Below are 27,970 nucleotides of genomic sequence, written 5' to 3'. Positions count from 1 at the left end.
ATCCGAAACTAATTAGACTAGGCTAACTTAGCTAATATTAGCCTAGCTTGCAGACATTGTTCAGTGTATACACTGCTTGTATCACTGAAATCATAAATACTCCCCCACTGCCAGGTTTATAATCTGCCAGACTCGTTCTTGTGCTGAACCGCAAGGATGAGCTTTTCCTCCATGTTTATTTTGCAGTTACTCATGTTTATCATTGATATTGATTGGTTGTGAATGATTGGTCGTGAATTGGTCTGTGAATGATGTACCGTGCTCCCAACACTCACTCCGTGCAAAAGTAGAAGCAGTTTCAACTATGGCGCAGAGGAGAGAGCACCAATCCCCTGAGCACAGGGCTCCATAGAAAACAACGAAAAGGAGCTTGCTTAAACGCATGCAAAAGGTGTCATCTGAATGCACCCTACCCCAGCTTTAAGAAAAAACAAAAGCATGTTTTAAAACACACTAATGAAGGTATTGGATCGCCAATGCCTTCACTGCCAGCACTTTACGTCTTGCTGAGTGGACCTACCAAGTGGCGGCTCTACAGAGGAAATACCAGCACCTGAGAGGGCTCCCCTTACCTCCCGTAGATCATGCACAGCAATTACTTCTGATCGGGTCTGACATGCCTCACCTGCTTATACCCATCCAGCCTGTCCCTGCAACGGGGGACCCATCGCTATCTGCACACAGCTTGGCTGGTCACTCCAAGGTCCAATGAGCCCCATCCAAAGCTCACATGGTGAGCTACAGTGCCTGCATATCACTACTGCTTCAGCGTCCAATGAGCTCCTCAGGCATGTGGAGCGCCTCTGGCAGGTTGATACCCTGCCCTACAGTGAAAAGGTAGCCACCAGATCTAAGCAGGATCATCAAGTCTACGCCCTGCTGCAGACTGCCACAATTAGAGTGAAAGTGAATGGCATCCAACACTACGCCACACCCAGGGGTACACCAGCCATCACTCTCCAAGCACCGAAAGAAGCTGTAGTGCCCAGCCTTCGTAGTACTGAGCGTAGGCTTGCCAGAGACCCCAAGCTAGCTGAGTTCTACTGCTCTGAGATTCTCAAACTGATTCATACCACACCATATGGTGCACCATAAGGTAAGGACAGGGTTGTGTTTAAATGTTCTTTCCAGCACCAGGGACAGTCACTGAATGAGCAGCTGTTATCTGGACCAACCCTGGGGCCATCCCTACTTGCCGTTCTCCTCAGGTTCTGCCAGCACACAGTCGCAGTGAGTGCCCACATTAAAGGTATGTTCCACCAGGTTCGCCTGTTGCCCACTGACCAACCAGTGCTGCGCTTCATCTGGAGGGAGATGCAGAGGGAAGATGAGCCTACCATTTACGAGTAGCAGGTGCTGACATTCAGAACAACTTGCAGCCCCTGCTGTGTCATCTATGCCCTCCACCGCCACGTTGGAGGGACCATGGGAGTGACAGAGCCACCCTGGTTAACACAGTAGAACGTCCGTTCTATGTAGACAACTGTCTCCACACCAACTCTACCCCAGAGGATAACTTCTGGTCTGCCTTCATCCGGCATTACCTAACCGGCCTACATGAGCGGCAGAAGTGGAGGACTGATGGCAAAGAGCTTACCGTGGGTAACCGTAGGTAGTGCTCATCGTTGATCTACAACTTCCGTGTGCCCTGTGGTATATTAGGGACTGTGATAGAGACTTTCGCTGGACCAGATGGACGGGTCCAGACTGCCACAGTGACAGTGAACGATAGGATGTATGTTTGTCCAGTTGCCCGGCTTGTCCGGCTTCCGAGACTCACTGAGGATGACAAGGACGTCCCTGACAGCCTTTCTTTGTGATTACAAACGTCCTGACTGACATTTGGGGCTGTGTTAGAAAGCCCGTCAGCGACACCTAGTGTCATGACAGAATATTTCTCCCCCACGTCGGACTTTGACGCATCAGTTGGTCATTGCGCACCTTAGGAACAGCCGACATTCATTGACAGTTCTTTCTTCTTTCCTTTTCTTGGTGATTGTGCATTCATGGGCACTTTGTGAGTATTGGAAATTACTTGATATCACAAGGCAGTTTCGCAGTCCCGACCTCGTTTGCTAGTATTGTACTGCAATTAACAACTACTTTCTTTGATGTAATTTCTGTGGGATCTGTGTTTCTCTATCATTAGAGTGATGTATACACATGAGGAATAATGCTTGTGTTCCGATTGTAGCTTATGGAAGCTAAATACTATGCTAACTAGTAGTAATAATTGGAATTATACCAAATACAAAGCATGAATATTCTAATTTTATTTCCCTTTCTGTTCTCTATATCCACAGACCACACACACACACACACATACCCACCCCCACATACCTACACCCATTTGATATACCTGTGATATCACGCTCAATTCATGTACCTCTGAGTCCTGATGGCCTGCACTTGACTTTATGAAAATAAATAGTATATCTTCAAGAAGATATCCCTTCACTGGAGCCAGATTCTTTGACCGGAGTCTGTGTTCATATTGGCCGCCACAACCAGCGTAACTTAGTGTGGAGGTGTACTGCTCTGCTATAGCATGCCTTGAAAACTTGAGTAACACAGAAAAGCTGCGCTGTTATGGTAGTAATTCAGTGGATGCATCATCAAAAAGTGTTAAGTCGCCTGAACTTTTAACATTCTAATAGCTCAATAACTATATAAACATTTCAATTTTAATGGCAGTAAACAATTCCACTGTTAGTTTGGGATGTCTTAACTGTGGAAAAAAGTCACCACTTATTAATATCTGGAAAGGTCTTGGCATTAATTTGGAATTTCTTTGTGGATAAAGAACATCCTGCACATTCACCTTTAATATTTAATTATAGGTTACAGTTTGCATTGTACTTATTCTCTTAAGCCAATTACCAAAAAATGTGTCTGTAGGGCCCCCTGGGTGTTCTAAGCATCTATGATTGTGGATGTACAGTTTTCATATAGACAATAAAACTACTTGGTAAAGCAAAATGGGACAATAGTGGGAATAACAAGTTTATTTTGCACCAAGAACAAACCAACATGAGAACCATTGTGAGAGGAAAATAGACACAGTCTGCTCAAAACACAAATATTAACTTAATTCACCCAGTAATTTCTAACCTCACTATCGGTCTCAACATGAATTGGTGACAGGCCTTCTGGCTCGAAACAGCCTGCTCAGCAGTTCAGAACTGATACTATTCAGGCATTACTTTCCATATGTTAATGCCTGTAATATTCCCTAAGTTAAAATATACTGCTTTAAAAAATGCTGCATCAGGAGGGCTTTCTTTCCTGTCATGACAGTAAAGCAATTTATCTTTAACAGTTCTATCATCTACGTATGCTCTCTTTCTAACCATATACACTATGTAACCATAATTGGGAAGTTTATTTTCCAAATATAATTTAATTGCCACTTTAACCTTGTAATTAGTCACGTCGTGTCTGGTGGATGCATTATAATAAAGGCTTTTTACATTTTTGTACCTGCAGACGGAGTGCCGTGGTTTTTCTTTGGGGAATTCATGCCTTTATTTTTTCTCATATGTTTCTACGTGACTGGCAAGGAATATCCCTAGTATATTTTCTAAGGTATTGTACCCGCCAACCACTGAGCACCTGTTTTTTGCCGTGTTCTACCTCAGATCCAAGAAGTGCTCCTTCCTCATTCTTTTTTCATAATGGATTACGGTTACATTTTTTTAAAATTAGATTATTATAATCAGGTAAACTGGTCCATAATAGGGACCATTTTATTTGTTTGCCAATATAAGAGCCTGATGTTGTCTTTTTATTAAAATGGGATCTGGTCCAGCCTGATAAGATGGATATGATGCAGTATGATGAGTACATAATTGTAGAATTAATCAATATTACACTGGTTGTCTATGGGAAGCCCTTAACCTGAACTGAAGACATTTTGATCAGATTCCACACAAATATGAATGAATATGTTTCTTCTTGTGCTTCCTTTTTTATTCTATTATTATTATTGTTATTATTATTATGATCATTATTATCATTAATAACAACAACAATAATAATAATATTAATAACAATAATACCCCGTCTTTCAGCGGAGAGTTTTAGTGTCACATGGTCTAAATGCTGTTTCAGAGGCTTTTCCATCCTGACAAGAATAAAATTCTGGGGGAAACACTGAATTTTTTATTTTGTTGATATGAAAATGGTCTAATAGTCTAATTTAAGTCTATCCTCCCTTCTGTAGTGCCCATGAGCAATGAGGCAGCAGCTCTACAGCACTAGCCTGTGTGCTCTCATGTGTGTCCAAAGGAATCCAATACTGCTGCAGACACTCTCTTCATAATTATTAATCTTCATCACATCATAAACAACCGCTTATCTGCCTTTTCTGCTGATATTGTGCAAATAGAGGCATATGAGGAGCAGAATTGGCTAAATGTGTGTGTGTGTGTGTGAGTACTTGTGTTTTGCCTGTGCAAGTGTGTTTGCTTGTGTCAATGTGTGTGTGTGTGTGTGTGTGTGTGTGTGTGTGTGTGTGTGTGTGTATACTATCGGCAGTCTATGAGAGGCATCATATAGCATGAGTGTCTGACTGATTTCTGGATGATTTCTGGAGCTGAAGTGATGGTTTGATTAATAGGCTAAGGGGTGTGTTGTCCTACTGAGGCAGTACCAACACCCCTGACCTGAATAATGAATAATAATGAAGGTAAATAGTCAATAATAATTAAGAAAATTATCATTATGATGATAAGTATAATGACAATGATGACACTGCAGCTACTACTGATGTAGTGATAAATAAGAATGGTAAACTATAACCTTCAGTCATTGATCTTCATGAAGACTCACAACCACCAATAGAATGAAAAACCAAGTATATTTCCAGAAAAGCATTCATTTATGCTTTTTCCCCTTACAGGACCCTATTCTCATGTAACTTACACAAGTTTGATAATACTTACTATGATGTATACTACAAATTTACAGTGTGATAACCTCTATTCTGCAAATAAAAAGGTGGGTAAACTGAATTTAGGTGGAGTTACCCTCCACAGCATCCCTGCTTGTACCACTGCCAGTACTAATACAACTACCACAAGTACTGCAACAGCAGCTACTACTACTACTACCACCAATAACAATAAAAACAATAATCATCATGATCATAATCATCACCGTCATCAAGTTCTCATTGTCTGTAAAATGCATAATACTACTCAGATGATTTCTATGTGTATATACTCTAGCTCTACAGTGTGTTACTTGCCACAATAAGTAAGTGCACCATGCTGTCGTATACTCACTGGCAAAAGACATGTTGTACGCACACACACTGTGTATTTGCGTTTAATGTAATGTGATCCTGTTTTTTGTAGATCACTGTGTGCAGAATTTCTGATGACAGTAACCCAACTGCTGAAAGATTAGGACTGTGTGTATGTGTGTGTGTGTGTGTGTGTGTGTGTGTGTGTGTGTGTGTGTTTCTATGAAATCTATTCTGTTCTACTCTTCTCCGTACCAGTTATAGGGTTAAAGATCCCAGCAGTGGGAGTTGTGTGGGCTGGTTATGACCATAGGCTAAATTCTATCTACTATATTGGCATATGCACTCTCTCTCACACACACACACACACACACACAATAGTAGCAACTAAGTGGAGTGGTGTATGTAGAAGAGAGGGGTAGAAAGATATAGGTTATATGAAAAGATAAGAAGTGATAGAGTGGTTGAAAACTGATCTATCAGCATTAACAGCTTCTTTAGTATTAGGATAGTTATGCTAATACTGCGCTTCATATCCTTAGTGGTCCTCTGTTTCAATGTGATTCACTGTCTTTGAGTATGACGTAAATCCAATATGGCCTCCCTGTGAACAAAGCAAATGTGTTCTGCAGAGGAGCTGTGAAAATGTGAAAAGGGAGAGTGACATGAAATGAAAATGGGATGGAGCACAAGCTGACAGAAAGGAAGGGAAGAAAAATAGAGAGAAAAGAGGAGTGGAAAAGAAATGGAGAAGAACAGAAGGGAGGAGAGCAGAGAGGAGGAGGAATAGACTGCTAGACTAACAGAGGAAAAGGAAAGGATGGGTGGATGGACAGAGGGAAGGATTCTGAAGAGATGATGCTGGAGGGGAATATGAGATCTCCCCTGGGTTCTACACACACACACACACACACACAGACAGCAGCAGCACAGCAACAGTGTCTGCAGCATTAATATACAGTCTGAACTGAAGCAGTGATCCAGCTATTTTGTACACAATCAGGAATTTCAATATGCTCTTTCTGTCCCAGTAAAGAGTGAGAGAGTGTGTGTGTGTGTGTGTGTGTGTGTGTGTGTTTCAGGTTCCTACACGGCATCATGTGATGTCTCTTTCCATCTATGGTCAACCTTCACATCACCTTATCCTGGTTTACAATATTATCTTCTCATTGTCTCCCCAATGGATCGGTCCCAGTCCGTCCGTATGTCCCGCACAATATCTCGGACGCCACCAGTCAGATTTTGACGAAACTTCGGGGAATGATTCATCTCATTGCTCTGTTCTGGCATTCTCAATATTATAATGATTGTTCTAAGGGGGGCACTGCAATGTTTGTTTAATTGTCTGTACGTCACACACAATATCTTAGACAAGACGCCAATGAATGGCACCTCCTCTTCTCCTCTTCCCTACCACATACAATCCAGAAACATGAGATAGCATATTTTCTATTTTCTTTTTTTTCCGATTTATAAGATCTCATGCAACTGTGATTCACCTTCATATCTCACGCATGAATTCGCATTTTAAGCATGTCAGGGTTCAGTGAAACTCAAATGAAATATTAAGAAGAAGAAACTTTAATGAAACTTACTTAGGCCACTGTAGTAAATAGTAATAGGATACAGCAAAGAATAATAGAATATAAATAAGAATAGAGCAAAAGAGGGTTATATCCAGTTAACAACAATAGAAATCCAAATGAAAATATGAAAAGCTATGGTTTACAGCACTAAGCGTAATCCAAGGATACAGCGTGTACAGCAATTAGCAGCCATTGTAGCAGGTGAACTTACTGCACAATGAAAAAAATTAATGAAACATGTAAAGTAGAATATACAAAAAAGAGTAATGTGTGAAGTATGAAATAAGTTTTACAATTATCTATATACGCATTATTTAACAAATGAGAGGAAAAATGAGAATTTGAAGAAAAACACTGCGAAATTATAGTTCATACTTCATACAATCAATATTACTATTATTGTTATTATAAACATTATTATATTGATTTTCTTCATATGTTGATGGACATTGTGGGGATCAAACCTGTGTCCATTCAGTTACAGGACGGTGTCTCTGATCATTGGGAACCTGCACCAACCTGCATACAAGAACATATCGTCTCAATATTACTTCATGCAGCCCCAAAAGCTACTATAAATGACTGTATACATGCTTCTTATTTCTGCTAAATCAGGATAAGAGCTTAATTACCTGGATAATGTACACAACATATTGTATAATGGTAACACTTTAGATTCGGGAACACATATTAACTATTAACTATGGGTTTTCCCTCGATAGTTTAATAATTTCCTTCAATAATATGTGATACTAGCACCTTATGAGCCCCATACTGAGTGCCCAATTATGTTCAAAAACTTCCTTACTGACTGCTATAAGCGCAATTAGGAGGCTATTTAGGGAAAAGTCATAGTTAATGGGCTATACCTGTAGAATACAATAGGGCAGAATAAGGTGCTAATAAGTGGTTTGTAATTACTAATAATGAACCAATACAATACTAATATGCATGTTAATAAGCAATGTATTAATTGTTATTAAGCTCTAGAAATGTAATGACCCAAAGAACCCTCTGACTTCAAATGTTGTGATGATGTTCAAATTTTTAAAAAAAATGGTAAATCAGAAAAAAACAACCTAGTGTGGTTCCTGAAAAGTTCTTTTAATACTGCTGGTTTGGAACATTTTGTGCATTCTCAAAGATTTGTCTTTTTAAGAATACAGGTTCTATGTAGAACCATTTGAGCATGGTGCTATAGAGAACCTTTATAAAAATGATGTTTACAGCTTCATAGAGGGTCTGCTATGGTAAAAGCCTTTTTGAGTGTTCACTTTTTTCCTGGTTTCTTAAACTGAGGGATTAGATCCAAAATGGGTGTAGGTAACAGGTTACTTGTATGTTACCTGTTTTTACTGTTGTTGTTTTTGTTGAACTATGATAGATGTGTAGAGCACACCTTTCACTGCTGACTGGTTACCTTCTGCTTGGCCCTTAACTGCAGAACTCATGACAATGTCATGTTGGATAGACATCAGTGTTACTATCTTGGGTCGCTGGTGGATATTATGTGTAGCCTAGGTTGTGTACCTCAATGGGTAGAGCAAGGCACTAACACTGCCAGATTTAAGGATTCATTTCCAATACTATATAATGTTATAATAATGTTTATACTGATGGCATATAAAGAAGCTTGGATAACATTGTTCCTCAAATGATTTATATTATATTTCATTATTAACCAGAGAATTGTGGAAAAACACCATTGGAAGCAAGATTTATTTATACTATGAAATTGGTTCTAAAATACAGTCTCATGTAGCACTGACAATCAAAAGTAGCATGTGTTCTACTCACATGCTACGCTTGTATTGCATCTCTAGTTTTTCACTTCAAAAACGCCTGTGAACTTCATCTTTGCCCACATGGTATAATATAAGTGCCAAATATGAATACAGTCATTGCTCTGCAGACATCTAACATCTCTAAAAGGTCATCTGGCTCTGCTTTAATGCTCATGTATTTTTTACATGGTATAATAATGCAATTGGAATAGTTTTTCTTGGTCCAAAGGCTTTGTTTTTTTTTACATCTGGCATTGTTCAACATGTGTATAAAATATTTCATGACTATATTTCAAGATCACGCAAAACCACTCATCATTTTTTAAATGTGAGCAATAAATCAAACATTTGTGGGAAAATCAAACAGTTTTTCTCAAATCCTGTAAAGTGGCTCTCAGCCGTTAAAGGAATGTAAGAGTTTTGTTACAGAATGCCTATCCATTTATAGAAGAAAATGTTACGTGAATTTTATCACTCAAGAATCCATCCTCAGTGTTAGCATTTAGTATTCAAAGGCTCAGAATGAGCCTTACTTCATGTCAACAGTCATTTTGTAAAATGTCAAATGCAAGATATCTCATTTTAGATAGATGAGACTCCTGCACACTGTCTATACTTGCAATTTAAACATTTTATTGGAGAACTATGGTTCTGAGACCTTCATCAGGCAAATACTTTCAAAGGTTAGCTAAACCCCAAACCTAAATCTGTGTGAAGCCTGACATCTAATGGTGAAAAGTAGGGTACTGAACTGGCCATCTGCTATTGGCTGATCTGGTGTATTCTATGGAAGTACAATTACAATTACAATTTCCCATTTGGCAGACGCTTTTATCCAAAGCGACGTACACATGAGATTTTAATACAACACAAGCAAGGATCTAGTCAGGAGAGAACGAGAGTAAGTGCCATAAAGCTAAGTTCTACTCCGACAGGACAGAGGTGCCATAGAGTGCATAGAGGCAGATAAAGATTTTTTAAAATTTTTTTTATTACACAGTCCATCAGATGAGAAGGTGTTCACTAAAGAGCTGGATCTTTAGCCTTTTCTTAAAGATTGAGAGGGACTCTGCGGATCGAATGGAGTTTGGTAACTCGTTCCACCACTGAGGAACCACAGAAGAGAAGAATCTGGATAGTGACTTAGGGCCTTGTTGTGGTGGCAGCACCAGGCGCCGCACGTTGGTAGAGTGTAGTGAGTGGGAGGGAGCGTAGACCTGAATGAGGGAGTTCAGGTAGGTGGGAGCCGTTTTGGTTGCTGCTTTGTAGGCGAGCATCAAGGACTTGAACTTGATACGGGCAGCAACTTGGAGCCAGTGGAGGGATATGAACAGTGGAGTGACGTGCTGTTTTGGGCTGCCAGTAAGGAGTTGCAGTAGTCAAGGCGTGATATTACAAGAGCCTGTACTAGGAGTTGTGCTGCGTGTTCAGACAGGTAGGGTCTAATCTTCCTGATGTTGTACAGGGCCGAGCAACAGAAGCCACATGCTCCTTAAAGGTTAGTTGGTCATCAATCATGACACCCAAGTTTCTGGCAGAATTTGTGGGAATGAGCTGAGCTGATTTGAGCTGGATACTGATCTGTTGTTGAATAGAGGGACTGGCAGGGATGACAAGGAGCTCAGTCTTTGATAGGTTAAGCTGAAGGTGGCGTTCCTTCATCCATGCCGAGATATCGGCATGGATGGACTGCACCAAGTGAGGTGGTGTATATTGAAAAGAGAAGGGGTCCAAGCACTGACCCTTGAGGTACCCCTGTGGACAAGCAGTGCGATTTAGACACTTCCCCCCTCCAAGACACTCTAAAGATCTCCCTGAAAGGTAGGACTCACCAGCGGAGAGCAGATCCTGAGAAGCCAAGCTCAGCGAGTGTGGAGAGGAGGATTTGGTGATTAAACGTGTCAAAGGCAGCCGATAGGTCTAGCAACATTAGAACAGAAGACTGATCAGCAGCTCTAGCTGATCGCAGTGTTTCTACTACAGACAAGAGTGCAGTCTCTGTAAAGTGTCCACGTTTGAAGCCAGACTGGTTAGGATCATACAGGTTATTCTCAGAAAGGAATTCAGAGACTTGATTAAAGACTGTGCGCTCAAGTATCTTGGAAAGGAAGGTGAGGAGTGAAACCGGCCTGTAATTTTCAACCTGAGATGGGTTGAGTGTAGGTTTCTTTAGCAGCGGGGTAACCCGAGCTTGCTTAAAACCAGTGGGGAACACACCCGTTGTGAGGAGTTAATGATGTGTGTGACTGCAGGGATAAGTGTGGGCGAAATGGCCTGCAGGAGGTTGGAGGGTATGGGGTCCAATGGACAGGTAGTGGGACGAGAGTCAAGCAGAAGCTTGGAGACTTTGAGAGGAGTGAGGCCCTGTTAGCTGGCGGCGAAAAACTGAGGTGGTCAGGCTCAGAGAACTGATTACTGATGGCAGAAACCTTATCAGTAAAGAAGGAGGCGAAGAGGTCAGCAGTGAGCAAAGTTGAGGGTGGAGGTGGTGGAGGGTTGAGGAGTGTGTTACAAGCTGAAAATATTTTTCGAGCGTCTTTGGCGCTGCTGATTTTCTCATGAAAATAAGTGGTCTTGGCTCTTTTTAAATGGGAGGAGAATGCTGATAGGAGAGACTGATAGTCATTGAGGTCAATGGGATCTCTGGATTTGCGCCATTTCCTCTCAGCTGCTCTGAGCCCTGCCCGTTGCTCTCTGATGACACCGGTGAGCCATGGACTAGGGGGGGTGTTACGAGCAGGTTTGGATGAGAGTGGGCAAAGATTGTTTAGAGAGGCGGCTAGTGAGGAGCAGAGGAGGAGAATTCATTATGAGGAGGCATGGTAGCCGAGACCTCATTGGAAAGCTGAGCCGGTGTGAGGGACCGGAGGTTTCATCGGAAGGAGACCATTTGCGGCGGAACATGAGGATGTTCCGGTAAGGAAACCGTGAATTGAATAAAGAAGTGGTCTGACAGATGTAAGGGGGTGACAGTCAGATTCGCTGTGGAGCAGTTCCGAGTCACAATCAGATCGAGTGTATTGCCCGCTTTGTGTGTGGGAGGGGTGGAGACTTGTTTGAGGTCAAATGAGTGAAAGTGAAAGGAAGTCAACCGCTTGGGGTTTGTCAAGATGGATATTCATGTCCCCCAAGACAATCAGTGGGGTGCCATCTTCAGGAATGGCTGAGAATAGCATGTCCAGTTCAACTTCAACAGGAGTGGTAACCATGATTGCATGGTATTCAAAGGAGGAGTTATTGCTTAGAGGAGAAAGCTCAGTAAATTTCCAGTCTTTGGAAATGAGGGCACCCGTGCCACCTCCACGACCAACGGATCGAGGTGTGTGGGAGAAAGTAGAGTCAGCTGAAAGTGCAGCCGGTGTGGCTGTGTTTTCTGGACGGATCCAGGTTTCGGTCAGGGCTAGTACTTGAATGTTGGATAGGTTTGCAAGTGCTTGGATAAATTCTGTTTTATTTACAGCAGACTGACAATTCCATAAGCCAAAAGAAAAAGAGGAGGGAGTAGATGAGGCTTTTCTGAGAGAGTAGAGGTTCTCAGGATTGTGCTGTCTTTTGTGACTGATGCGTTTTTTGGGTTACCCTGGATGACAGGGATATATTGGTAGCACATGGTGAGTGAGAAGGCAGGCCAAGAGAGTAAATAGTAGATAAGAATAACTTATCAGTGCCCTTGCTCAGTGGACTCGCACAGGTAGACTCGAAGGTCTTTACACAATTAGGTCTTCACACAAGAAGGGCTGACATACAAGGGCTGTTCTGCTTTGGAGCTCAGTTCAATCTCTCTTTGTAAGATTTTAGTGAAAATCCTGCCCCTTTCAGATTTCCACAACAAAGCAACAGATAGAGGGCGTGACCCGCGTCAGCTGACCCACCTATCGAAACTCAGAGAGTGAAACCAGGAAGTGCTCAGCCACAACAAAGCCTGACAACAGCCTAAGTCCAAATCTAACCCAGAAACAAAGATTCAAAACCCTTACTGACCGACTGCTATATCCTGGATCAGAGCTTGTACATGTATATATATGGACTGGACATATATACATGCACATGTATACAGTATATACATGTACATATACAGGACACATCTGCATATAGGGCAACAAATACATGTACACATACATTACATACATACCAGACCCGTCAGGAGCTGGAAAAATGTCATTTTACTGTTACTGTTTACAGAAGCACATAATAAAGTCTACATGCAAAACTGGTACAGCTCTACCAATACCAAAAAAAGACAAAAAGACGTATTGTGCTCTTGTGTTTGTTGATATGTTTTTTCAGTTTTCTTTTAGTCTTTCCCACATTTGCAAGATCACAGGTGCAGCGCGGGATATAAATCACATGTGTCACAAGTAATACTACTATTTATAGGATATTTGTGAGTTGGTAGAATAGAAGGTTATGCAAGTGACAAATAACTTATTTTCTTTCTTTATTAAGTAATTCAGAGCGTGTTTTGTGTGATGACTCAAAAGCATGATCAATCCATTCAGATGGATAACCACACTGTGCAAACCTATGTTTCATGTTCACAGCCTTTTCCATAAAGAGTGTTTCTGTCAGTTTCCTTGCAGTACAGGGTTGTGGATAAAGAACCATTGCTTTTCATTTCCCACATTTCTAAAACATTTACTTTTACACTGCTATAATTTGATGTAAATTTTAAGTCACAATCAAAACTATTCAACAGGGTAACAGTATTCAGCAGTTCCTTAGGGTTACCTTCATAAACACAGAAAATGTCATCAATAAATCTGTACCATTTTAGGATGGGAGAGACAAATGTGTGGTTTAGCAAGATTAAAAACAAAATTCTTCTCAAAAAAGGCAACAAACAAGTTTGCATAATTTGCCGCACAGATCGTGCCGATACTTGCCTGAACTTACCGTACCATACTTACCGTACCTGAAACCTGCAATTAGAAGTCACTGTCAAACTGAAATAATTGTATTTCACAATAAAGGTTAAGGGGATTAGCTGTACTGTCACCGTTTTGTAAATAAAAACTTAAAGCCTCCGGTCCTCCTCTCTTTGATCAATGAAAAAAATGACACATGAACTACATGCCAAAAACAACCTAAAAAAATTATAATAATGGTTCTATTCTCATATTCTCATTCAGTCTTGATGCTAGTTCCTTGATATATACTATGTCTTATATACTCTATATACTGTATATATATATATATATATATATATATATACATATATATATATATATATGTGTATACGTATGTATATGTCACTGTCCCATCCAGCCTGACCTACCAGCTGCTTGCCTTTCTCATACAGTGGTGTCAAGTGCTAGAGACGAATTTTCTGCAGTGTATTCTGTATTCTCTATTCCCTGTGCGGGTGTCACAGCAAAGTGCTACACATGTTAGCTTGTCATGTTAGCCAGCCTGCAGAGTCACTGGGATAGCAGTGTTTTTTTCATACTGCTGTGTTTTGATGGGCTAGGATATGCAATGTACAATAAGTGAACAGGTGGGTGTTTAGTGCCTTGCTCAAGGACATTTTGGGGCAATCACAGGACAATTTCTGTAGATATCTCTACTAAACATGCTGAAAAGGAGTGTTAGAATTTGTAGGAGTTTCATTCCAAATTTAAATACCTGCTAAGTGAAAAAAATGGACATTGCAGCATTATGATTGACACCACCACTATACTTTAATTATTGTAAAGCAGGCTCTGTTGATTTTCACTTCAGTCAATTCAAAACCTAAATAGAAATGCCTTCATTTTAAATGATTTCCATGTAGGTTGGATGATGCAACCATTAGTCAAACATTTTTTTTCAGTATTTGACTTTTGAAGAAAACCAACTGTATCTCCTGAATTGACTGAAGTGAAAGTGATTGGAGTCAACCTTGCTCAGAAGGTCTAGATATAATGAAGTGATTGTGTGGGCAATTACCTAACCTGAAACTGTAAGCTCATGTCCTACAGATAGCACACATAATCACATGCACACATTAAAATGTAATTTCATCCTAAAGCAAAATCCATATGTAATATTTCTACGATCTTAAACAGTTCAATCTATACATACATCTATGCAGCTCCAGGCTTTGTCTCTTGGTGGTAACAGATTAGAGACAACTAGTGATGATATTATCAAAATATAAAATCATGAGTTTAGTTCTCTGGTTTCAGAATTAAGGAGAAAATTGTTTATTTTCATTAATATTGGACTGTCGCAGACCATTGGAATCATCTATAGAAATTCTTAAATTGAGTAGCTGTCCCCTTTAACAGTCTCTTTAATTCAATATACACATTGCTTAACCCAAGTCTGACTTGGCTGAAACCTAACGCTTCTTCTAAAGCGTCCAAGAAAACATCAGGCTGACTGATAAATACAGTAACAGAGTGTTTATGTGGGGAGGCCAGCAGGCAGCCCATGGTGATGGATTACAACCAATCAGCGACACTGAATCTCTAACGAGGTCGGCCTCTCTGGCTGCTGCCATTTGTCAGGAGGAAATGGTTGTTATGACACCAGAGGGCTGTCATTGGTCAAAATCTGACAGCCCTCAATGACTCATTACCACGTGGAAATCTGGTTGGCAGGTTGCGCTTTGAACTCTGGAATGCAAATGATTTTACTGTCTTTTCACATGACTAAAACCATGGAAAGTGTATGTGCTGTGTCATTATACATCACACGGTAGAAATGTATTAAAATGTTTCACTCAAGTAGAAGTGCTGCTACTTCGGTTGAATTTCAGGGCATTGGTTCAGAGCAGTTATTTGAACTCTACCTGCAATGCAAACTACAGGAAACAACTACAGGAAACACTATGCATTATGTGTTAAACACCAGAAAGAAACGTGTTTAGGGAGGAATAAAAAAAAGAAATAGGAATAGGAATAATAGGAAAATACATGTTCCTGTTATTTTTTTGTTTTTTTCAGCTGAATCCCCTCTTTCTACATGAAACATGAGAAATTAAGAAAATGCAGTTATTTAGTGAGAATCTCATTCCACAAACAGTGGGATAATATTGTTATATATGAGGACCACAACAGGCACAATTCACACAGAGTTTGACAGCTGATGCTGATCTTTCATTTTGGTTTACCTGGAAGAAAGTCGTTTCCTGCACCAAATTTCTGGCCAATGAAGGAAATAAGTGGGAGCTTCATTTACTTTAGTTGGTGAATTATGGTTGGCTTGAAATTTTGCAGTGTGAAACATAACCATGATCCAATGACTGAATACAACACAGGAACAACTAGTCCCCTAATTAAGACCTAAGCAAACAAATTAACAGTTAAAGGTCCCATATTCTACACTTTCCAGTGTTTTATTTTCTGTCTTGAGGTCTATTCAAAGCTGTTTGTGTGGTGTCATGTACCAAAAACACTCTCAATCCATTTTTACACATTCATTTTCCAGCATCTCTCTGAGCCTTGCCAAGAACAGGCTGTTTCTGTTGCTGTGCCTTTAAGGCTCATTAATATTAACGACCCCTCTGTTCTGATTGGCTAACTGTTTCAAGAGTGAAATGTGAGTTTGTTAAACTATTATTTCTTACAAAAATGATAATGAGCGAACCTTTGTAACGCCACAAAGTTACGGAAGTCCAAATGGCTTGTTTAGAGGCTCGTATTACTCTAAAAATTTACTCAAGTAACATAGTGAGAGACATTGTAAGTAGTTACTTTCCACAATTGGTAGCTCATGTTAGAGTATGCTGATGCTTTCTATGACTGGTTTCTAAGGCTTTAGTACTGAAGACTGCAAATGATGAGCTGGAGTTTGACATGTTGCCATTTCTTGACATTTAATTATTTGGAGGAATCAGGATTGGAGTTTTTCCTTCATTTGTGAAAAAATGATGTCCTAAAAAACCCTAACCCTAACTAAAACAATTGTCAGGAATTTATCCCAAGGTAAATTTAAAGGAACAATCAGTAATATGGACTCTTTTGTAACATCTAACAGGAACTACAACAGTTTGATGATTTTACTGTGGCGAGCCGCCATGCTAAAAATATATTTCTGTAGTGTTTCTATAGTCATTCAGTAGTGGCGTCGCTGCTGAAAATGCACAAGATTTTTTTTAATCAAATGTATTTCTGCCGAGACGCACCTTAATGATCAAAGTGACAAATAGCGACCCCCGACCACTCCCCTTTTGTGCAACGAGCCAGTAAAATATTACTGATTGTTCCTTTAAACATGCTTGACATTTGATGGGCAATTTGAGCCAACAATAAAAGAGAAAATATTACAAGGCAAGATTTTTTTTGATTTGGCATCGGAGGGCTCCCTCCCCATTTTTCTTTTACTCTTTCTTAATATTTAGAAGTGCACATATTCATTTCACTGCATATCCACTAACATTGGCAACACACTAACACACTTTATTCTGTCCCCATAGAGGTTAATCTTTAACAAAATACCTTACGCATAATACTTACAATTCAATTCAACAGCCCTTCCATGTACATAGTGTGAATTTTAACACATCTGAGATATGTTATTCTGCAGGATAATCTTGTAATCCAGTTTATATAAATTCTAAATTGTGTTTCCTGCCTGAGAGGCCAGATTAAGGGCTCTGACCTGCTCCATTTAAACACAACGGTTGGTAATCTGGCCATCCATCCATACAGTGTCTGCAGTAGGAATAAACTGACAGTCATTATTTTTTGTCTTTAAAGAAATTAAGAATTTCCCTTCAAATTGAGATATCCAGCATTTGTTGGAGCATTTGCAGCATCTGTGATATGTACACAGTGCAGTAATTTTGAACTCTGTTGAGGGAATAACAGAGAGAGAGCGAGAGACAGAAAGAATGTGATGCAATCCCCTGTTTTCTACTCAAAGTAGCAGCCTGATCTCCTGAAATTTTGTGAAATAAGCACCAAGTCTTAAAATGCAAACACGTGCACGAAAAGGGAGAGAATTACGTGTTCCCACCATTAGAGGGCATTAAAGTTGACATTGAAGTAGTGAGGTGGAAAGTAGAGGTGGATGAACGTAACAATTTGCCTTCAATGCCAACGACTAGAGTTCAATTTCCAGCAGTTTTTCTTACTTAGCCATGACCAAAGCCTCAAACCTCAACCAAGTTGCTTTAGTTGCTTAACCATAACCTTAACAAACCAAACCTTAACCAAGTTTTAGTTGCCTAACCTTAACCCTAACCTTAACTGAAGTTATGTTCCTAAACTTGACCATTAGTTAAAATGACGTCTCTAATTCATGCTGTCGTCATAGAATCCAATTTGTGTTATTGTCACAGAATCCAATTTGTGGTGGAGAGCACGTAATCTGCATTTCAGACCCGGTGGAACCATCTGTGTTTTCTCTGAGAGCCACCATTGTTGTTTTCGAAATTCAGCAGCGCCGCTCCATAGCGCTGATTGGCCGCTTATATTCTGAGCAGAGCTGAAACCCAATCTAGTTGCTTGGGGCCAGACGGATCTCGTGCACAATGTAACTGTGCTTAAGTCTGGCTGGTTTTACAAGGCTAGTTGCAAAGTACAGTAGTAGACATGTACAATGCACATTTCGCTCCTCTCCCTCTCTCTAATTTAAATTGTATTATGTAATTTCAATCTCAAACATTTCCCTGGAGTTACAAAATGCATCCATCCCCCACCTCGCCTGTGGAGGCATTAACAGGAACAAACACTGTCCCTGTGTATCTGTTGATCTGTTACCAGGCTGCCAGACAGGACGGGTGCATGTGTGTGTGTGTAACATACTGTGTTTCCCACCAGGAAAGGATTAGGTGAAGGAGACATGACTAGAAACAGGCAGTTTGACATTGAAATAGTGCAGTGGAAAGTCAGGGGGGACGAGGGGGATGGGCGGAGACAGTTTTTTGTATTTAACCATGACTAAAACCTTGCCCTAACCTTTACCATATTGTTTTAGTTGCCAAACTTTAACTTGCTTAAACTTAACGGTTAGCTAACCCTCTCATGTGACAAACAGGAGAAAATGGCGTGTCCAATTCGTGCTGTTGTCACATAATCCAATTTGTGGTGGAGGAATGTAATGTTCACATTATTTGTGTCTATCTAGTAGAAAATCGTTAGGCTTATAGACCATTTGGTACCCCTTCATTTTACAGGTCCCTAACAACGTATGAACTATTTCTAATTAGACGTTAACAAAAAAAACTATTACACAGTAACGTGGCTAATAATTATACAACAACATATTTGCGTTCATATGTATTTACATAGTACCAGACCTGTAAAGTGAAGCGTGTCTATTTTCTACAATTCAATAGTAATTCCTATGTATTAACATGGTACCAGACCTGTAAAGTGAAGCGTGTCTATTTTCTACAATTCAATAGTAATTCCTATGTATTTACATGGTACCACACCTGTAAAGTGAAGCGTGTCTATTTTCTACAATTCAATAGTAATTCCTATGTATTAACATGGTACCGGACTGACTGACTGACTGACTGACTGCCTGACCTGAATTTGCCTCGTGATGCCCTCGGCTGTGCTGTGGGAAAAATAGTAATTCAATAGCGTGGCTATTATTATTACAATTACTATACAAACACTATACAAAGCACTATAGAAAATATATTAGCATGGCGGGTCATGATTTTACCATGGCAGCCCACCACAGTATAATAAGGGAAACACTGGACTGTACACTAAAGAAAAATTAAAAGCATATAAATCTTTAGATGTGTACAATTAAGTACCAAGTAGCCACGTTCAGGATATAAGATATAAGGATATAGCTGATGGATTTTGTGTACTTGCAAGTCTAGCATGTTCAAAGTGGGTGATCAAAGTTGTTTTCAGCTAAAACGATGATGTGCCAATTTGTTCTTGTCAGCAATAAGAACAGAAAAACCTTAATAAAAAATAGCTCTGACTTCAGCAAGTTTTTCTTATACTGCAAGAAAATGGTGATGAAAGGTGTTACAACCCGGCTCAAGGAAGTAACAATGAGGGGAGACATACGCCAAAGTAAAAGTTAAAACAATGATTTATAAACTAAACTAGGGGAAAATAACTAGACAACACAAACTACATCAAACCAAAAGAACAGAACAAAAGGTGTGCATAGGTGAGGAGGGAGAGAGACACTGATGGTCTGAAGGCTTTTTAAGCCCAGGGAGTTCACCGGGCCCAGGTGCACTCCCGATGATGACTCCACCCACCAGGCTCCTGCAAAATGCAGAGCCAGGAGAGTGGGAGGGTCATCACACCCCCCTCCATAAAAACAGGGTCCCACCGGGAACCCCTGTAACACAAGCAAAAGACAAGTTTACAAAATTGTACATTTAATGTCTCCAACCCGCCTGCCCCTGGCCAGCTGCTTGCCCCATCCTCAGCAGACCTCGGTACCTGAAGGCAGCAGTTTAAGAGGAAGGGAGGACGCACAGGAGAAACAGGTAACAGAAACAAGGACATCACATTTAGGCTTCAGGGCAGGGGCAACATGACCGCCACCATGTTGTCCGTCCCTTTCATATGGCGAATGTTGAGGTTATGATATAAATGACAAGGCAGAGCAACAGGAGAATGCATATCAAAAGACTTACTGCCACAGATGATCAGACAAACTACTCCCACCACAAAAAGAGATGATACTCACACTATCATCACCTAAGTTCGGGAGAAGATCACGGCAACAACGTTCTCCAACTCACTTGCTAGGTTTTCTGGCTCACCAAGAGGCTGCTTCCAAGCCCATATACCCTGCTCAAACAATTGGCCCCAACTCCAGTCTCATGACCTGGAATTACCCACAAGTGTGCATAGTTCATCTAACAAGACTGCTCCAAAGTAGGACACCCAACTACTGACAGTAGTCCTACTGACACTGTGGCAACACAAACACCAAAGCCACTGTGCCATAGCAGCACCCAAAACGCTAACCAAAAGGCTGCACATCCCTAGTGCAACCCAAGGTAACAGTGTTACCCAAACAAAGCGTAGTACTGGCCACACCAGCACGTTACAAAGATGACACTATAGCACACACAAAGACCAAATGGTTATAAAACAAGAGCAGGTAACTTACAAGCCTTCAGGAAAGCACTTAACTGTAAGCCATTAACACTAGCAATATCTAAAGCCATCATAGCTCATGCTTACCCAAGCCAAAATTGCCCAATCCTCAACACTAGCCACAATAAACCACAAAACAGAACCACCAGAAGAAGCTATAATTACAAAAAAAAAACAAAAGGACCAAACATGGCTACAGTGCACCCAGCAGACATGGTTCGGGCAGCCTACCCAAACGGAGCTTCCCCACTAGCTACCTAACCAGTAACTAGCTACAAACAACCCTAGTCTTCATGTGACTAGTTGTGGTGGGTATTTATGCACTAAAACCCGCTGGTGCGAGAAAGGCGATCGGCAAGCCGACAACCCTCTCGAGACCAGGGATGTGCTCCAAAGACAACTGCTCCTTCCACGTTCATCACAACACTACCAAAAGGAAACCAGTGAAACCCAAAGGGGAAACACTGCTATGCCTAACAGGGGAAATACACAATACTGCTCCAAAACTTACCAGGCTAGGCTACCCAAACTAGTACTGCTAGTACACCAAGGCCAAACAACACTTACCTAGGTCCCCACCAACAAACATCTCCAGCACTGGCGGATGCCAGAGATGGCTCTCCCCTCACCCAGAATATCACAAAACTACTGGCACATAAAAATGATACCAGGCAACCAATGAAACAGGAATAACTTACCAGCGGGGACACAACAGTAAGCCAAACCATAGCACAGACTAAGCCAAACAAAATACTCTGACGTATAACTCCCCAAAACAGTACCACTGCAGCATAGCCTCTCACTGACCATGCTAGCAAATGGACTGACAAAGTTAAACAAAACAAACTGAGTGCAAAACGAAGAGTACAAAATCTTAGGACGAGCCCCCATATGTTACAGACATATGGATCCCGGACGAGCCCCCATATGTTACAACCTATATGGATCCCAGACGAGCCCCCATATGTTACAGACATATGGATCCCGGACGAGCCCCCATATGTTACAACCCGGCTCAAGGAAGTAACAATGAGGGGAGACATACGTCAAAGTAAAAGTTAAAACAATGATTTATTAACTAAACTAGGGGAAAATAACTAGACAACACAAACTACATCAAACCAAAAGAACAGAACAAAAGGTGTGCATAGGTGAGGAGGGAGAGAGACACTGATGGTCTGAAGGCTTTTTAAGCCCAGGGAGTTCACCGGGCCCAGGTGCACTCCCGATGATGACTCCACCCACCAGGCTCCTGCAAAATGCAGAGCCAGGAGAGTGGGAGGGTCATCACAAAGGTTTGGCTCTTTTATAAGAGTCGGTTCTTTATGAGTGACTCGGTGAAAAGATTAATTCAATTGACTATTTCGTTCATTTGGTTCAGTTGGCCATTATGTAGTGAACGATGAACGAGAGTCAAAAGAGTGGGTTGGCTCTGCGTGATTCTCGTTTGTGAACGATGTAGGCAGCCTATTCATAACAGTGGAACACACAGAGTGGCTTTGAATCAATGAGAACCGCGTTGATTCAATCACTAAGAACCGTGTGGATTAGAAGAAGCAAATTCTTTTATTTCTCTTTCATTGGCCGTCGATTCATGAATGTGTGGCAGCGAATGAATGTCTGTCCAAATAAAAATCACTACATCACTACACACTGATTGTATTGAGACCTTTAGACACTTTTATTGTGCTTCACAAACAAACAAAGTTAACAAAAGACAGCTGTAGGAAATGAGCTGCACTGCATACTACAGGGTTAGCCCGGAACTGCCATGCCGACACTCACTCACTCACTCACTCACTCACTCACTCACTCACTCACTCACACACTCAATCGCTCATCGTTCACGACTTGCGAGTCGAGAGGAAGAGCCTGTTTGCTGCTTCGCCTCCCGCCTATGCTGTTGGTGCATCGCAACCCGCAGCTGAATTTCTCCAATCCACTCTCACTCACACAGCTCTTGTTCGCGACTCTCGATTCTTGAATGGCTGCGCGTGGCACTGCGGAGCTGTGAACGAATGACTTGTTTGGCAGAGTGCGCCATGACTCCCGGTTCCTTATGAAGATTTGTTCGCCGTGAATGATTTGTTCGCCGTGAATGATTCGTTCACGGCTCTTTCATCACTACAAGAAATTGCAAGCATGACAGTGTTTTGTTTATCCACACTGTTTCCAGTACGCCTCCAGATGTGTGCGCATTGTCGTGGAATCCTTCAAGAACCACTCAGTGGACTGCTATTGATTATGCTTTATTTTACGTGCACGGGAGAAGACCACTGCCTTAGTAACTAAATTAATCTCTCTTACCGGACACTAGATACGGATCAGTATTTATACTTGCTTGGGGGGTGGAGCTAACAGAGGAAGTAGAATCTTACATACAACCAGCCTGCAGTGACACCTACAGGTCTGGCGGCACACAGCATATACATACACAATTCTTCCACAGCATCCAGACATGTCACGTGATCTGAAAAATGATCTATACTGTAGCAGAACCCTTTATGGTGCTGTAAAGATCCATTTTAGATAAATGTTGTAAAGAACTCTTTAAAAACTCATGAAATGTTCCATATCAGCTGTATTAAAATAACTTTTCAGGAGCGACACTGGGTTGTTTGATTTACCAGTTAGTTCCCTAGGAGGTTAGGAGGTTATATTTTTTGCCCTGATTGTCTGTCTATCACTAGGATATCTCAAAAAGTTATGAACAGATTTCCATGAAATTTGGTGGGCAGATAGGCCAAGGAAATATTTAATAGATGTTGGGGGTGATCTGCATCTGGGATTTCCACTATTATACACTATTGTTTTTTAGCCATAACTATTAAACTAACAGAGACAGAGATTTGATACCAAATCTAAAGGGTAGGTTTGCAGGGTCAAGAATTAATTTCACTCAGAGCTACACTAAGTGATTTTTCTGACCACTAGAGGGTGACAGAAACGGCAACACATTTTTTTAAACACACACAGCAAAGCTACTGGCGACGGAAGCCCCTTAGGACAAACTGTGCATAAAGGCTAATGGCTAAAATAAACGTACCTACGGAGAAATATCGCTGGTTGCCAGTCTCGCTTTGCCAGATTTTACTCCCACTGAAGGTTACATGTCCCACAATGACAAGTGAAGAGGTAGGTAGCAAGTTTGCCAGTTGAAAACGTTTACTTGCTCACTTCATCGATTCACCATTACTCGGGCCGACTTTGACACTTTAGAAACTGACTTTATAAAAGAGGTGAAAACAACAACACAGCTGGTCCGCGTGTGTGGCTGTTTGTTTATATCATTACATCTCACGGAAATCTCCATGTAGCACACGTTAGTTTCAGGATTGGTTACAGGGTCTGAAATCGCTTATTTTAAGTCATAGGAATGATGTGTTTGGGTGTAACAGCAAGATGGAGAATTTTTCAGCGTTGGATAATTTAGAAGGTTCTTTGGGTCATTATAGTTCCATATAGAACCACTATCGTAACCAAAGAACCCTTGATGAACCCTGCTTGTTCAGTATGTAGGACGTCTTCACGGTGATGGCTGTGTTTTCATGTGCAGTAACTGAATCTCAGTCAGTTCATAAGCTCAGCCATATGTCTTCACTGCCATATAAAGCTGTAGCTTACATAACAGCTGGCAGCACCTCCCTGCCTTCACCCATCCACATTTTACTGTACACCCATTAATCTCTGAGATTTTCTGTTTTCCTTTTCTCTCCATATATCTATATCCTCTATCCATTTCTTCTTATCCCACTCTCACTGCATTCAACAATCCCCGTCTCTTACTCCCAGCATCCTTTTCAGTCTCCCTTTCTTTGCCAGTATCCCTCTCTCTCTCTCTCTCTCTCTTCATATCAATGTCCTTCTTCCACCCCGGCTTAGTGTGAGGCAGGGATTTGGTCCGGAGAGCACTGGTCTGTTGTTGTAATTACAGAGATATCTGGGATTCTGCTGGGAAAGTCACTGGCCATCCTGATAACAATAGGAAGATTTGTGTGTGTGTGTGTGTGTGTGTGTGTGTGTGTGTGTGTGTGGTAGTGCATGTGTTTGCCTACCTGCTGCATTACTGTTGCTGTCAGTGAAATGTGTGGGCAGCAATTTTAACCAAGATCTGCTAAACTCTCTAGCTATAGCCATTCTTTTGGCACAAAAAATACCCCTAATCAAAAGCTGACTGTTAGATAACTTAGATAAGTGTTAACTGTTAACGCATATTAATATTAATTTAATTTGAGTCGAAAACAACTGAAAACACACCTAAAGTACTGAGTAATTGTACAAAGAGCATCGAATACAATAATGTACAGAAGTAGAGACCATCCCCCCTACCCACATATGACCACTACCGGACTCTAAATACCTCAGTAATATACATATATTTAATTCTATTTATATATATATACAGTATATATATACTATATTATATATATATATATATCTTTTGCACCATCTGTACATACTACATACTCTGTACATATTATATATACCCTTGTTTATTTTTAGTCATTCCCACACCCATACCTTATATCCCATACTAATATATTTTTTTTACATACAATAATTGCACTATTGTACATACATTCCACTGTACATACTGTATATTCATATTTATTTACAACTTGCACTTTATAGTACTATTTTGCACTTTCTGGTTAGATGCCAAACTGCATTTCATTGTCTAAGTACTTGTATTCTGTGCAGTGACAATAAAGTTGAATCTAATCTAATCTAATCTAGAGGAAAAACAACTTTTGTAGGACTGCTGGCCATTTGTAATATTGCCTTTTGCTTGCTGTATGGAAGGAAGGAAGGAAGGAAGGAAGGAAGGAAGGAAGGAAGGAAGGAAGGAAGGAAGGAAGGGAAAGAGCAAGGGAACAAGATGAGGAGGGAAGGAGGGAGGAAAGGATGGGGAAAAAGTTGAAAATTCACACATTCACATATTGTTGCGCATGTGACATTTCTACCAAGAAAACAAGAACCATGCTCAGGCTTTTATTTTTGAGGGAGTGTTTGATTTGTGTTGTGGATTGAGGCTGCTTCAGGATTGCCGCTAACCAGGGAGGTATTGGCAGGTTTAATTGACGAGGACCGGGGTCAATTACTTTGTAGACAAGAGGTGTGCTTGATTTACCTTGTCCTTCATGCACAGTCTAAACTTCTCCTCTTGTGGCTCCTGCGGGCCGACAGTAGTAATCAAATGCACCTTAAGCATCGACCCTGCTGTGCTATCAAGTGTCAGGATTTAACCTCACATCAGCAGCGGCATTAACCCCTCCCCAAATAGAGAAATGCACTCCATAATAATGAATGAGATTCATATACAGAGAACATAGTCATTTGAGTAAAAGTGGTCATATCCTCAGGATTTTTGCATATACTTGGACTGGTAACAACAATTGAGCAATTGGGAAATGTGTCATACGTTGGTCTAGTATGTTTGGTAGAGGTTGATAAATGGCACATAACTCAGAGATGCAAAACGTGTCCCACTTATGCTGAATTGACCCTATATGATTGGTGCAAAATGACAGGTTTTCCCAGATTATTTATCTCTGTAGTGGCCAAAGTTACTGTTTTTCTGACTACGTAAATTCAATTTGAAATGCAGTGTACTGTATATGCTGTATGTTTGGACTGTATATTCTCCTCAGACAGTTGCATGAGTCCCAGTAGTGTCTTCTTCTGAGGGCGTTTCAGTTGCCTTATGTTTCGTCTTACCCTGAACAGACTCCAGGTGGCACTGCAATTCATTTGTAGTCATTTGCATCTCGAGTCCAGACATGACCCATTCAAAACCTTGACATTTTGACCACATAAAGATGGGATCTGATGTAAGAATTTCAACAGCCAAGATGATAGCTTTGCTTTCGCCAACCTCAGCCAGTGTTGTGCGTGATTAATGTCATTAACATATTGGGGAAATTATAGAGCAATTTCATTAAGCCAAATAGTAAGCGAGCCAGAGGGTTTGACAGGCAGCGTTTGCTCATTAAGAGTAGGTCTTTGCCAGAATGAAGGTAGACTCTTATGGCCCTTAGAGCCAGGGTCGGAGAATAACGGGATTACAGTAATATGATTACGAAACAAAAAATAGTAATAATTGTAACCCGTCTGGGTTTTGTCATATTGAATGAGGAACTTCAGGTAATTCATTTTTTCTTCTAAAATGGATATATGTCCTTATGAATTGGTAAATTATATTTTATATAATATATTTTGCTTTTTGGAAAATGGCTCAACTCATAACAGGTTTGTAGCAACTGATAATGTAAGAACTACCAGATGAGCTAATAACTTGTCAACTTGTATATGTTCCTCTAAATAATTTGTAATAAAACCTTGTATTGTAATACTGTTTTCCTGTTTTCCATTATAAGGAGTGTAACTTTTTTAATTGTTAAAATATCAGACTGAAGATGTTATTACATTATCTGTCAATTTCTTACATTTGACAAACTATTACATTATCCAATGTTTATTACATTATATTACTGTGATAAAACCAGTGGTGTGTGTGTGTGTGATTCCATGTGTCCCTGCCGATGTGATTACATTTGCGTGTGTCTGCAACCTGTCCCACTTTCAAATACCTAATCTGTCACTTTTAAATCATAAATAATTAACAAATGATTTATAAAACATTATAACCAATATGTGGGCAGCTTTTATAAAGTTGCAACTGATTTTTACAATGGTTAATAAAGAGTTAACAAGCGGTTTCTAAAAACATAGACAAACATTATCCGGGCCCTTATCCTACTACTATAATTGGTGGCACGTCTGTCTGTCTGTCTGTCTGTCTGTCTGTCTGTCTGTCTGTCTGTCTGTCTGTCCGGAGTTGCAAGGCACACCATTGCTCCGATTGCCTCCAAAATTTGCCAAAACACTGTTCAGGGGTCTGGCACAAGTTTGGTCGCACCAAAAAAAAAAAAAATGTTGCATATTTCTAACCTAGGCACTGACTATAGCCTCCTGTACCGTAGTTCTATTTCGTGGAGGTCCGCCCCCCCATAGGGAGCTCTGCTCCTATTGGTTTACCCAGCTGCCGAAGTAGCACCAATGACGGTCCGCCCCATAGGAGAGCTCTGCTCCTATTGGTTTACATGACTGAAGATCAAATGTATGAATGTCAGCGCGAGCCTGGACAAAGAACAAAGTCCTAAAATGCCCAAAAAGAAGTAACCATCACTCTCAGATCGCGAGATCACAAAATTTAAATGTAAGAACATAATGTTTTCACCTTGCTAACGTAGCCTAACATTTACACACAAGTTAGCTAGCAACATTGTGTGAGTGGACGGAGGGCGGGAGAGGGAGCTCTAGAATTGCCACAGTTAT

At 40.7% G+C, this 27,970-nt stretch overlaps 1 protein-coding gene and 1 pseudogene across 1 annotated transcript in view; one reads left to right on the top strand and one right to left on the bottom strand.

The window, feature by feature from the left end:
• mtr (5-methyltetrahydrofolate-homocysteine methyltransferase) overlaps nt 1–27,970 on the top strand; it is a 247,944-nt gene that overhangs the window by 76,294 nt on the left and 143,680 nt on the right. The window lies entirely within an intron of this gene.
• LOC144542990 (uncharacterized) overlaps nt 9,620–27,970 on the bottom strand; it is a 30,460-nt pseudogene continuing 12,109 nt past the window's right edge.

The sequence above is a fragment of the Centroberyx gerrardi genome, chromosome 20 (genome assembly GCF_048128805.1).
Source record: "Centroberyx gerrardi isolate f3 chromosome 20, fCenGer3.hap1.cur.20231027, whole genome shotgun sequence".
In the NCBI taxonomy this organism is placed as follows: domain Eukaryota; kingdom Metazoa; phylum Chordata; class Actinopteri; order Beryciformes; family Berycidae; genus Centroberyx; species Centroberyx gerrardi.
This window is presented reverse-complemented; position numbering and strand designations above follow the sequence as displayed.